The sequence below is a fragment of the Lissotriton vulgaris genome, chromosome 2_1, assembly GCF_964263255.1.
Source record: "Lissotriton vulgaris chromosome 2_1, aLisVul1.2, whole genome shotgun sequence".
Lineage (NCBI taxonomy): Eukaryota > Metazoa > Chordata > Amphibia > Caudata > Salamandridae > Lissotriton > Lissotriton vulgaris.
In genome coordinates, this window is record NC_141687.1 from 998,147,422 (window position 1) to 998,161,500 (window position 14,079).

The following is a 14,079-nucleotide window of genomic DNA, read 5'->3' on the forward strand; positions in this document are numbered from 1 at the left end:
GTGTATACCTCTGCCAACTAGAGACAGCCGGTTCTAACACGCACTGTATCCAGAACTGCTCTGATGAAAAAGAGCTTCTGAGAGGGAGTCAGGTGTGACTTCGGCACAGTGATAGTGAACCCCAGCGAATGCAGGAGATAAGTCATAGTCTGGAGGTGGGAGACAACAGCCTGGGATGAGCCCGCCTTTAACAGCCAGTCATCAAGACAGGGAAAGACTGGAAACCCTGATCTGCGCAGATGAGATGCGAGCACCTCAACACTTTTGGGAACACTAGAGGGGCGCTGGTAAGGTCAAAGGGGAACACAGTAAACTCAAAATGCTTGTGGCCTACTGTGAACCGTAGGCAACGCCGGTGGGCAGGCAGGACCGGGATGTGAAAGTACGCATCCTACAAGTCCAATGCTACCATCCAGGGTCGAGGGTGGACAAGACCTGAGCTAACATGAGCATTTTGAACTTCTCCTTCAGAAGGAAGCGATTGATGTCCCCAAGATCTAAGATAGGATGCAGGCCTTTATCCTTCTTGGGAACCAGGAATTAGTTGGAGTAGCAACCACAAACTACTTCCGGAACAGGCACTCGCTCGATGGCTCCCTTGGCCAAGAGAGCCAAAACTTCCTGGTGGAGAAGAGCCAGATGATCCTCTGACATGCGCTGGAGTGCTGGCAGCATGAAGGGCAGTCTTGAAGGGGAGGGAGTAGCTCCTTTCAACAATTTGCACAACCCACCTGTCCGACGTGATGTTGCACCAGAGGGGGGAGGAGATGGAGGATCCTGCCGCCCACGGCAACTGGTGGCCTTGAAAGGTAGGACTAGGAAGGTTTGGAGGTTGTTGCGGGGGAGGGGGGGCATTGGTGGACTGGCCCGCCCACTGGTCCCCAGACCCACGACGCTGGCTCCTGCGTCCCCGGTGGCACAGAAGCTGGGCAGCTTGCACAGGCCTGTGGCCCTGGGTGGAATGTGGTGGGGCACCCCCTCCGTAGCCACGAAAGGCAGACTGCATGGGGCGCGAGGTGGCAGCGATGCCCAAGGATCTTGCTGTAGCCCTAGAGTCCTTGAAACGCTTAAGCATGTTGTCCACCTTGTCGCCAAACAGGCGACGGCCATCAAACGGCATGTCCAAAAGGGTGGATTGGACATCCCCAGAGAAGCCAGTGAATCTCTGCCAGGCGTATCATCTCAGGGCTACTGACATTGAAATCGTCCTACCTTGTGAATCGGAGTTATCCAGCCCACATCGGATGGTGAACTTTGCTGCGTCTCTACCCTCTGCGACAGCACGGGTGAGCACAGCCCGGATCTCCTCCGGGCACTGTGGCAGCACTTGTGCAACCATGTCCCACACCAAGTGTGTGCAATGGCCAAAGAGACATGCAGTGTTCACCAACCGCAGTCCTAAGCTGGCGGAAGAAAACATCTTCCCAAGATGGTCCAGCTTTTTGGATTCCCTATCAGGTAGTGCGTTAGGGAATGCGTCCTTGGGTGTAGAGGCTTGGACCACTAAGCTCTCAGGGGTGGGGTGTTGGGAGAGGAAAGAGGGGTCGCCTGGAGCCGGACGGTGGCGTCGGGCAATCACCCTATCCACAGGAGACCCTGTGTTGTGCCTGAACCAGGTGCCCAAAAGGATGTTGGTAATGGCTTCATTAAAAGGCAGCAGGGGCTCCGAAGAGGATGCTGCCAGCTAAAGCATCTTAGTCAGGAGGTCAGTCCTGACTGCCATCGTAGGAAGCTCAAGGCCCAAAGCCTCAGCCGCCTACGCAACAACACACCGTAGGAGGCTCCCTCCTCCGTAGCCACAGTAGGGGGAGAAAGCATACCAAGGTCTGGGGAGGTATCTAGACCACTGGAATCAACCAACTCCTCTTGCCAGTCCGGTTCCTCAAGTTGGTCTGCTATTGGGTCACCAGGCCCTCCCAGTCTCCCTCACCTTCCTCTAGCTGCCACTTAGGGTGGTAGAGAACGCCAGGAATGAACAGTCGGACAAAAGTACCCTCGGCGCCGGTACCGACGTCAGTCAACGTCAGTCCAGCACAGTGTCCACATTGGGATGAGGCTGGGGTTGACGTCGGTCGGGGGCACAACCTGCGCCGGGGGCATTGTCACTAGAATTGGTGTTGGGGAATGTACCGTGAGGTCGACCGTCACCAATATGGATCCAGGCCTTGATCAAAGGGGGCCAGAGGCGCCGGGGCTGCCGGCATTGAAGGCCTAGGGCCCCTAGCCGAGTCTGCGGGGCCCAAAGGCGCTCCTGCAGAGTCGGGCTGCCCAAAAATGCTGTGCAGTGCTTCGTAAAACTGACGAAGCTGGGCAGGGGATGCTCAGGCTCCGGGAAGGGTTTCGCAGAGCCGTCCCGGAAGCAGGCTCCAACGCTACAGGTCCCGTGTCACGTCAGCCGACTGAAGGGGAGAAGGCGAAGAGCGAAGGTGCTTCTTCGCCGTCTTCTTGGGCTTTGACTTACCCAAGTATTGTGAAGACATCGATGACTAGTGTGGATGGCTTCGCGACCTGCCCCTTGACTGGGACCTTGAGTGGCGCGGAGCGGACTGTCGGGCCTCCAGAAGCTTTCAGGACTGCTCCTGCAAAGACTTCAGGTTCAGGGCCCAGTAGTCTGAGCATGACTTCGGTTCGTGGTCGCACTCCAGGCACCAAACGCACTCAAGGTGTGGATCGGTCACCGACATCAACTTGTGACAGGAGCCAAAATGTTTGAAGCCGGGTTGATGGTTGGACATCAATCATGCACCAGGAGTCGAGAGACTTAAAAAAGAAGTAGACAAAAGTCGAAAAAGAGTTAGTCAAAAAGTGACTAAGGGCACGATCTCTCTGGATCTGCTCTGGCTGGCCCAGAAAAGGAAGAACTGACGTCAGCACGCAGGGGCGGTGTCTAAGTAGACACCGTGACATCATCCCAGCAGCCACAACGCAGACGACGGACAAGAAGCCTTCCGACGCCACCTACTGACACTCAAGGGTACTGCTATGAAACAATTTCACCGGATCCAGTCTGATGCCTGGGGGTAATTCTAAGGTATGGAATCTATAACTAATGGTCTCTTTCAGATCTGTACGACATGCCACTACACTCTACTATACAACACAGCACTCCAATTTCACACTTCACCCGACTGTGTGCTCCGCCACACCATGCCACTATGGTCTACGACGTGGCACTTCCCTCTGACACTTTACCCCTCTAAGCTACTCTACTATGCTGCACTCTATTACACTGTATTCCACTCTATGCCACAGTACCATACTCTGCTTCAACCTGCTCCACTGTCCGATACTCTACTCCTAGTGTACTCTACATAGGGAAAAAAATTGGGGTTTATATATTTATAGCTGGCACACAAAAAGTTGCATATAACATGCATTATAAAAACCAGAAGGTAGTGGTACACACGTGGCACAGCACGGCAAACAGTAACACTCCACAAATGGAATTTATTCCCCATCATTGAAAGCTGGTTGACTTTGGTCAGAGTCCAAACAAAAAAGTTGTTGGAGTGCTGGAGGGCGGCTCCTAGGTAAAATGTGCTGCTTGGTCAGAAACAAAGTGAACTGAGGCCGAGCACGTCGGAACTGTTCCAAGTCGTGACCTCAGTCGAGGTTGAGAAGGTTTTGGTTCAGAGTCAGACAGATCTACAGAATCAACACACTCCTCTGACACCATTGGCGTTGGGGTCAACACTGATGTAGCAGGAACCAGCAAAGATCATGGTGCCAGGAGTGTAATCGGCTTCGGAGTCGGAGCTGAAGCTGCAATGGATTCAGGAGGCATAGACAGCACAGAGGACAGATCCACCTCTGGTAACCTGAATGGCAGCATCTACGGATCTCTGGGGCTCAAAGGCATTCCAAAGGGAGTCATCGAGGTGCCAAAGATGTGCAATATGGCTTCCCCAAAAGCCTCAATCTGTGATGATGTCGCCACATTTCCAGAAACTCTGGGTACATCAAGATTAGCTGCGGAATCAACTACTCAGGGAGGTAGGAAGTGGGAAAAGGGGCACCTTGAAGTCCTTGCTACCTCTGAGAAGGATAGTGGCAAGATGGGACAAACTGTGCTTGGACTTCTAATTCTTCTCAGACTTCAATTTACCCGAAGACTTGGACTGCGATGAAGACCTGCTATGGGAATAACACCAAGAGTACAAACGGGTCCTAGATATCTACTTTAGCAGGAGCACGGCTTACACAACTTCCTGCAGTGTTTGGCGACGGACAACTTGAATTCACGATCCTAGAACACCTTTGTTTGCATTAGGGCACACTCTCCACACGACTTGGAGTTGAGGTCTGAACCCAACCACCAGAGGCATACTTCATGGGGATCAGTCGTAGACATCTGCTTGCGACAGTCCCTTCAAAGTTTAAACCCTGTATTTTTTATTTTTTTTTAAAACCTTTATTGTACCTTTAAGTTTACACAGCTGTTGGCCTACAACCCGGGGGCTGGCCGCTATCACAGTCTTGTATGCATAATGCAGTAATTTGCAACTAGAGGTTGAATATGTTTTACAGTCCTTGCTACCGCATAAAGTTGAGAGGTACGACATAGTCAATATTGTGCTGATCAGTACAGGTCTTTTTGGATTTTCTGTTTTTTAAAATAAAAACAACATCTAAACAACAAAAAACTAAGGAATCACATTTCGGTCGTGCAGTTCAGGTGGTTGGGTGCATTAAATGAGTGCAGATGCGTCCTCCCAGTATCGACTCAATCCGAATCCCTCCTAGACTACTCTAACCCATGGCAGTGAGAGTGTTCACATTCCTTTGGGTGCTCCCTACCTAGACCCCATCCCCTCCTTCCCACTGCCCGTCGTTTAATCGGAGGTTCACCCTATGACCCGTGACATCCCCTCCTACGTGGTCCGTGAAGTTTAGCAGTCCTCCTCCCCTTCCTCATCTGACAGTGCCTGATCCTCTTCCGGCAAGGGTTCACAGATCTCCCCTCTGTACACGTTCCATGGGGTCCAGATTTTGTTCCATTTTCCTGGACAGGCCCGGTTGCAGTATACTGCCCTTTCCGTCACCATCACCCTGTCCATGTTTAGGCACCATTGTGTCTTTGTTGGTACTTCCGCCGCCCCCCAGCGTTGTGCAATGTCCCGCTTGGCTATAATCATGCCCAACGTGACCCATAGTTGACCATGTCTGGACAGGTCATTGGCGTCCCTAACATTTAGTAGGCACTTTCGGGGCTCGGGGAGTAGGGAGATCTCTAGTGTCTGTGACATTGTTCGCATTATTTGCCTCCAGTATTCCTGGACACGGGGGCAGTCCCATAAAGTGTGGAAGAACGTGCCCTCCTCCCCGCATCCCCGAAGGCAGTAAGGATGTTGTGCTCTGTGAATGCGGTGTAGTGTGGTTCTCGTGTAGTATAAACCCTGTATTTTTAAGAGGAGACACGATCCCTTGCACTCTAGAAAATTATTTAGTAAAAAAAAATTTTAACTGACGAGAAACAGTTAGTAGCTGGTGCCATATATGCGTCTGAAGGCAAAGAAAGGAATATGCTACTTACCAGTATGCATCTGTTCTTGGCATGTAGGGCTGCTGACATTCATATCTGTGCATAGATCGCCGCCTAGTGTTGGGTCCGGATGTTTGAACATTGTTGTCCTGGAAGAGTCTTCGAAGTATCACAAGATAGGTGGCTACTCCCCTGGACTACAGTGCGCATGGGCATCCTCTCCATCCTCAGATTGTTTTTCCCCATTGTGGCAGAGATGGAGTATGATTCAGTACGTGATGACCATGTCTGAGAATAATTCTGAGTGCTACAGCTGTGACAGGCACCAGGGAGGAGGGCGGACGATATGAATGTCAGCAGCCCTACATGCCAAGAACAGATGCATACTGGTAAGTAGCATATTCCGTTCAAGGCATGTGGGCTGCTGAATTCATATCTGTGCATAGAGTAAATACCAGTTTCCTCCTTAGCGGTGGTTGCCCGTGCCAGCTGCAGCAGTCTGAAAAAGAGTTTTGAGAACAGCCTGTCCTACAGCAGCTTGCTGTTTGGAGTGTACATCTATGCAGTAGTGTTTGGTAAATGTATGTATGGTGGTCCATGTGGCTGCTCTACATATATCCTCTAGGGGAATGTTACCTAGGAAAGCCATGGATGCCCCTAACTTGGGTGTGGAATGCGCTCTTGGGGGAACTGTTAATGTGCGTTTAGCCTTTTGATAACAGATCTGTATGCACTTAACAATCCATCTGGCTATATCTGATTTGGAAATGGGGTTGCCTTTGTGCTGTGGAGAGAAGGCAACAAACAGTTGCTTAGTTTTCCTGAAATCTTTTGTCCTGTCTATGTAATACAGGAGAGCTCTTTTAACATCCAGTGTGTGCAGTGCTCGGTCTGCCACTGTATCTGGATTTGGGAAGAATACTGGCAGTTCTATTGTTTGATTAATTTGGAACTGTGACACCACCTTAGGCATACATTTAGGGTTGGTACGCAGCACTACCCTATTAGCATGAATCTGTATGAAAGGCTCTTGAATAGTTAGGGCTTGAAGCTCACTAACTCTTCTTAGCGATGTGATCGCTACTAGAAAGGCCACTTTCCATGTCAGAAACTGTATCTCACAAGAGTGAAGAGGTTCAAAAGGTGGTCCCATTAGTCTGGTTAGAACTATGTTTAGATTCCAGACAGGTGAAGGCGGGTGTCTGGGAGGAATTACTCGTTTGAGTCCCTCCATAAAAGCTTTAATGGCTGGCACTCTGAAAAGGGAAAGATGCTGTCTGTTTTGAAGATAAACTGCCATTGCAGCTAAATGTATCCTGATGGAGCTATATGCCAGATTGTATCTGTATAGATGCAACAAATAACATAATGTTTTGCGTTGATGCATCTAGCAGATTTATGTTATTATTGGAACAATAAATGACAAATCGCTTCCATTTTGCCGCATAGCATGCCCTGGTTGTAGGTCATCTTGCCTCCTTGATAATGTTCATACAGTCAGGGGGCAGGTTCAGGTAGCAGAACTCTATGACCTCAGCAGCCATATTGCAAGGCTCAACTGTTGCGGATCTGGGTGCTGAATGTCTCCACGGCTCTGAGTGAGGAGACTGGGTGTGAGTCGCAGTCGTTGGTGAGGCACCACTGAAAGTTCTAGGAACGTGGTGTACCATGCCTGCCTTGCCCATGTTGGAGCAACCAGGATGAGCGTCATTGAGTGCTGGCACAGTTTGCGCGCCACCAGCGGTATGAGCGGTGCTGGAGGAAAAGCGTACACAAATCTGCCTGACCAGTTCATCCATATCGCATTGCCCTGAGACTGCGGGTGTGGGAACCTGGCGGCGAAGGTTTGGCATTTTGCATTTTCCTTTGTGGCGAATAGGTCTATCTCTGGATGACCCCACTGCTGGAAATACGGTTGTAGCACCGAGGGATGTATCTCCCACTCGTGCATCTGATGGCTGTGCCTGCTGAGCAGGTCCGCCATCTGGTTGTCCTTCCCTGGGAGGTGTTCCGGCATGAGGAACATGTTTCTTTGAATGGCCCACTTCCACATGCTCTGGGCTAGGTGTGACAATTGTGGAGAGTGTGTCCCTCCCTGCTTCTGGATGTAATACATGGCAGGCATGTTGTCCGTCCGGATCAGCACGACTTTGTTGCACAAATGCAATTTGAACGCCTTCATCGCAATGAAGATTGCCATCAGTTCCAGCAGGTTGATGTGCATCTTCTGCTGCTGCTTCGTCCATAATCCCTGCACTGTATAATGGAGGACATGCGCTCCCCAGCCCTGGAGAGATGCGTCCGTTGTCAGCACTATCGGTGGTACAGGCTCTAGGAACGGTCGTACCCTGCAAAGGTTTTGTGTGTTCCACCAATGCAGAGAGTTGTATGCACGACCGGTCACCAACACTAGGTCTTTCAGATGTCCCTGAGCCGGGTTCCACTGTCGTGCCAAGCACTCCTGAAGCGGACGCATTTGTAGCCTCGCGTGAGGGACTATGAAGATGCAGGAGGCCATCATGCCTATCAGCTGCATAAATACTTGCGCTGGGAGTGAGTATTGGGGTCTGAATTTCTGAATCAGCAATTGCATAATGTTGATTCTTGCTGAGTTTGGCTGTGCTGTTGCTGCCAGAGTGTTTATTGTCGCTCCTAGGTACTGTTGTACATGTGCGGGTTGAAGATGAGATTTTGGGTAATTCAGTGAAAATCCTAGACTGTGTAGGAGGTGAATCGTGTGGGACATGTGGCTGGCACATTGCTGAGCTGACTTTGCCTGGATAAGCCAGTCGTCCAGATAAGGATAGACATGGATGTGTTGTCTCCGGAGGTGCACAGCCACTGTTGCCAAGTACTTGGTAAACACTCTGGGGGCTGTAGTGACCCCGAAAGGCAGGACCTTGAACTGGTAATGCTGGTTGTTTATGGTGAACCTGAGATATTTCCTGTGTCCTGGGTGAATTGGAATGTGGAAATATGAGTCCTTCAGGTCTAGGGTTGCTTGGAAATCTCCCTGACTGAGCAATGTTAGAACTTGCTGCAAAGTGAGCATGTGAAAATGTTCTGACAAGATGTATTCGTTCAGGGGTCTGAGGTCTAGAATGGGCCTGAGAGACCCGTCCTTCTTTGGGATTAAGAAGTACAGTGAGTACACCCCTGTACCCTGTTCTAAAGGCACGAGTTCTATGGCCCTTTTTTGCAGCATGCAGATGACTTCTTGCTGCAATAAGTGCATGTGCTCTGCGGACATAGGACGGTGCCTTGGGGGAATGTTGGGTGGAGTGGAGGTTAGTTCTAGACAATAGCCATATTGGATAAGTTGTCTCACCCACCTGTCTGTGGTAATGTCTTCCCAGACTGGCAGGAACTGCTGAAGTCTCCCCCCGACCGGTGTTATATGGTCTGGGGGCAGTGACAAGACATCACTGTTTATTGGTGGCGGAGGATCTGGCATTATTATTTCCACGTCCTCTGCCTTTGGTGCTGTTCCCACGGTATCCACCCCTATTGTTTTTGTTATAGGTGGTCTGTGTGCCTCCTTTGTTGTACTGGGCTTGCTGTGATGATTGACCTCTAGAGGCTCCCCTGTTACCGGAGCAACGAAAGGAACCGCCCCTGAACTGTTGTGACTGCAGAGCTCCCATGGATTTGGCTGTCTCAGTGCCTTTCTTAATTTTTTCTAGTGTTGTGTCTACATCAAGACCAAATTGAAAGTCAGGGTTAACCGGCTGATTGAGTAAAGTTGTTTGGATCTCTGGCTTAAAACCAGAGATGCGTAGCCAGGCATGCCTTCTTAGCATCACACTTGTGTTGATGGCGCTAGCTGCTGTGTCTGCTGCATCTAGCGCACATTTAATGGATGCATTTGAAATCAGCTTCCCTTCCTGTATTAGCATCTCTGCTTCCTCTTTATAAGCATCAGGCAAGTGTTGTAGTAGCTGCTCTAACGTGTCGTAATGAGCCCTATCATATCTGGCTAATAGGGCCTGTGTATTTGAGATTCTCCAAATATTTGCCGCTTGAGCCGCTACTCGTTTGTCAGAAGTTTCCAAGATTTTGGATTCTTTGTCCGGAGGAGGAGCATCACCACTTGTTTGAGAGTTCGCTCTCTTACGAGCATTAGCCACTACTAAGGAGTCCAATGGGAGCTGGCCCTTGATGTACGTAGGGTCTACAGGCGCAGGCCGGTATTTCCTTTCAATTCTTGGGTTCACAACCCTTGCCCTTGTGGTCTCCTTGAAAATGTCACCAGCGTGTTTAAGGACACCCTTTAGCATAGGCAATGTCTTTACTGATCTTTCTGAAGTTGAGAAAGTGTCAAACAAAAAGTCCTCCTCCACCGGGTCAGCATGCATTTCTACATCATGGTTATTGGCTGCCCTTTCAATCAATGCATTAAACACAGCTGTATCTTTAGTAGGCAAGGTTTTGACTGTATAGGACCGAGTGTCAGGCGTGGTGTGTGGCTCACCAGGGTCAGTCCAGGGTTGAGGCTCCTCTTGATCTGTGTCAATAGGATAATTTAATTCTTCCTCGTTATATCCTTCCCCCACATCCTCATTGGTACGTGTGGGAGAATAGGTGTATTCCTGTCCATAGGACGAAACAGGATCAAAAAGAACAGGTGAGGTGGCAGAGTCGCTCTTCTTTTTGAGTGGGATCTTGTATGACTCCATAGGATTTTCTGGAATGATCTTTATTTTATAAATAGTGAGTCTGCCAGAATCCGAGTCGATGAATAGTTTTGACTGATTATCATAGGAGGGCGCTTGGAACACAAGGTCCTCTTCTATGGGCTGATTTCTTGAGACCACCGACACCTTTTTGGCTGTGTCGGCGCTTTTTTGTGGCTCGTACGCCTTAGGTCGTGCTGTCGGTGGCAGTCCGTACCTTATCGGTGGCGTAAGCATTGGAGACGGACTGACCTTCGAGGGTGGCGCCGTCTTCGATCCGACCGACTTAGTTTTATCACTAGTTTGTTTGTGGCCTTGCGTCAACTCGAGCTCTTGGTGCGCAGCAGGCACGCTCTTCTGCTTCGACTTGACATGGTCTTTCGGGTCGATTGTGGTCTTCGACTCGAAGGCCTTGACCACCAGTGGCTTGGAGGCTGGAAGCTTCGGATCGAGAGTCTTGTGAGCCTTGAGTCCTTTGTTAGTGTCGCCATCTTTGGACGGCGACGGCGTCAGTGCGACGTGCTTGACCTTAGATACAGGCTTCGGCGCCCTGATCTTCGGGCCGACGCCCCCTTGCAACCCCGAAGGGTCGATGACACTCTTTAATTTGATTGGATCCGATGAATCCGAAGCCGTCGATCCGAGGACTGTCTTTAGCAGTTTCGGTTTTGCGTCTGTTGGTTTCAGTTTCGATTTCAACGCTGATCGTGGTTGATCGACTGATGGCTCCTTAGAAATATTCTTAGCCGGGCCTTGACGCGGGGCTATAGCATGTGGATTAAGATTTGGCTAAGGCCTTCCGGCGATGCCTCGACCTGAGCCTTTGAAAGTACAGTGTCATTATTGGGCCCCGCTACTGCGGTTGGGCCTTGCTCATCGCTCGAGTAGTCCTCGACGGCTCCGATGGCTTCTGCGTCGTCTCCTACCTCGACGATGTCTTCATCATGGACGTAGTCTTCTTCTTCGTCCTCATCATAGTTAGAGTTCTGCTCCGACGCAGGATCAGACTGTTGTTCAGGATCCTCTTCATCGACGCCCTCGTCGTCTTCAGCCTCAAAGATGTTCTCCGGGTCGGGCGCCGTCTTCTGCGCCGACTGTCTCGCGGCGCGTTGAAGCCGAAGTGTTTTCTTTGACCTGAAATGAGAACAGGCCATGCAGCTGGCCTCGTCGTGGTCCGGGGATAGGCATTTGTTGCACACCGGGTGCACATCGATGCGAGGGTATTTAGAGTTGCAAACGGGGCATCGTTTGAACGGGCTCCGTTCCATCATCGATCGTCGATAGGGCCTTTGGTGTCGAAAAAGGCAAGCAGCCTTCGACGTCCGGTTCGAAGAACTGGAACATGTACGTGGCACCGAACGAAAGACAATACCGATGCCCCGAAGGCCTTTTGGCCTTGTGAAAAAGTGTTTTATATCGATTCCGAACTTGAGTTAAGAAAGTACATCCGAACCCAATGGCGGAAAAAAACAATATGAGGATGGAGAGGATGCCCATGCGCACTGTAGTCCAGGGGAGGAGCCACCTATCTCGTGATACTTCGAAGACTCTTCCAGGACAACAATGTGCAATCATCCGGACCCAACACTAGGCGGCGATCTATGCACAGATATGAATTCAGCAGCCCACATGCCTCGAACCTAAGGAACTGACGTCAGTGTGCGTGGGTGGCTCTTATATGTTGCTCCAGTCATCAATTCTAGAGCAGAACAAGGTGGGACGTGGAGCTGCACAGTCCCACCTACCAGTGCGCAGGGACTATGCTGAAAAATCTTGTAGATGCAGTCTGGCACCTGGGGCTATTCTAAAGGTAAAGAATCTGCGGGTAGAAATATCCATCAGAAAGTTCATGCATAAGACATCTTACTACAGCGTTTCCCATACTATAAGTTGCCAGCCAGTTTCTGGTGGGCCGCCAAAAGAGCAATAAATAAAGATACCTTTAAATTCTTTATTTATCTTGTCATATTTGCTGTGCTTTAATGACAGAAGACACATGTTGGGCTACGTCGTCTGACAACGTTGTGCTTATTCTTTTACCATGGGGATTGAGGTTTACTTTTCTTTCTCGGACTGGAAAATGGGACACTTTTTTAAAGTGAACAATGTGACAATCTTGCTGGGTACAGGGAATGTGAAAAAAAGGCTATATGATGTCATTCTTTGTAATTCACAACCATATTGAAATACCCTTAAATGAGCTGTACACATATTTCAGAATATATCAGCAGTTGAAAAGCAAAAATAAAGCACACTTTTTTGAAATTCTGAAGTGTAATGAATACAGATTTTTATAGGATCACATCAAATGAACACACTTACTTGGTGATGCACAAATGATATTCACTGAAACCCAATTTCCACACATATCATTTGTGTGCCATATTGTTTTATCAGTAAAACTGTATGTCTGTGCACATTTAGATCAATGGAAAATGTGCTGTCTGTCTATGATAGTGAGCTACTGCACGATGCTTAAATAATATATCTGCAAGAGTGTGCTTCAAAACGCACCACCAGTTACATACTACATCCTTATCACTCACATGCTGTATACATTTGCTACACTTTGTGTGAAACCAGGATTGACAAGGATGTTCGCATCCCTACTATAAAACATTATTCCAGCCCCACTGCAAAAGTGCTGAACTTTGTTTCAAAGTCCAGTTTTAAAACAACCCATTGCAAGTATTTCCAAGCAAGAGTGCGGTTGAACCTTCAAGTATTTTCTGCTGCTGTATATATATATATATATATATATATATATATATATATATATATATATATATATATATATATATATATATATATATATATATATATATATATATGATATATCAAACCACTTTACAAAGGTAAAGATGGGTCGCACTCATGGGCACTCTGCAATTCTTTTCTTTATTGCTTGTATAGTTCGTTCAAATAAAAAAAAATTAAAAAAACAGTGATGATGTCCCTACGAGTTTCAGCCTCAGAGGCCTTGCTCACAGGTATTCCATTAAAGGGTCAAGCACATTTAAATACGTGATCATGTGCTCATTTACTCTATACATCTCAGTGAATTCCGGGAGATTCAGTGCGATACCAAATAACAAGTGACAGTGTTCAAAATAAACATAACATAATAAATAGGGGTTTTCAGACTTTTTTCATATCCTTGTCAGTATTTGATTAGTATCAACATTCATTAATCTAAAAATGCCCAAAAAAACAATTGTTTAGTCATGCCCCCTAGCGAGCCAACATTTATAATGTGCACAAGTGAATGTGAAAGATATTAAAATAATTTTTCAAAATAACAGTCCATTGTCATTATAGCATGTAGAGAAGCACCCACACAAGGTATTAAAGGTGTATGTACTTCTGCGTCCTGATTCATATTAATCACATGCCAAAGAACAAACAACACTGTAGCATATATTCCTGTTTTGATTTCTTATTTAAATATTACCGTATTTCTTTCCATTTGACACGGTTTAGATGTTCTAATACTGGGACCACCTTAATATATACTGTCTTGTACCCAGGTCCCAGTGATTTTGGGTTTACCCTTTTTTTGTAACCTCTATCATACAACGAACAAATACATATCTAATGACAGGGTCACGGTTGTGTCACACACAATTGTAAAATGTATCTTATTTTGGCAATTCACAGTATTCTGAGAGCATGTCTACTATTAAATTAAACAAATCTCCCCACCTCATGTCCGTTGAAGCTAAGTGGGTAATGAAAGCTTGTCATTCTAAAAATGTGGTTGTGGTTTTAAAATAGTTTGGGAAGCACTGCGCTACAGTGTTTTGCCTCAATCACAATTTATCTGTCTACGGTTCAAAGTATTTAAATAAGGACACGTGCCCACAGTTGTCCTTAGGAATGCATCAAAGTCGTTCCTGGATGTCAGGCTTGCCTAATACCAAGGCT

General features: G+C 48.1%; 1 protein-coding gene across 1 annotated transcript in view; it reads right to left on the minus strand.

Moving 5' to 3' along the window:
- The window catches only part of CSRNP3 (cysteine and serine rich nuclear protein 3), a 336,425-nt gene that overhangs the window by 202,917 nt on the left and 119,429 nt on the right, over nt 1-14,079 (minus strand). The gene's annotated exons all lie outside the window — the stretch shown is intronic.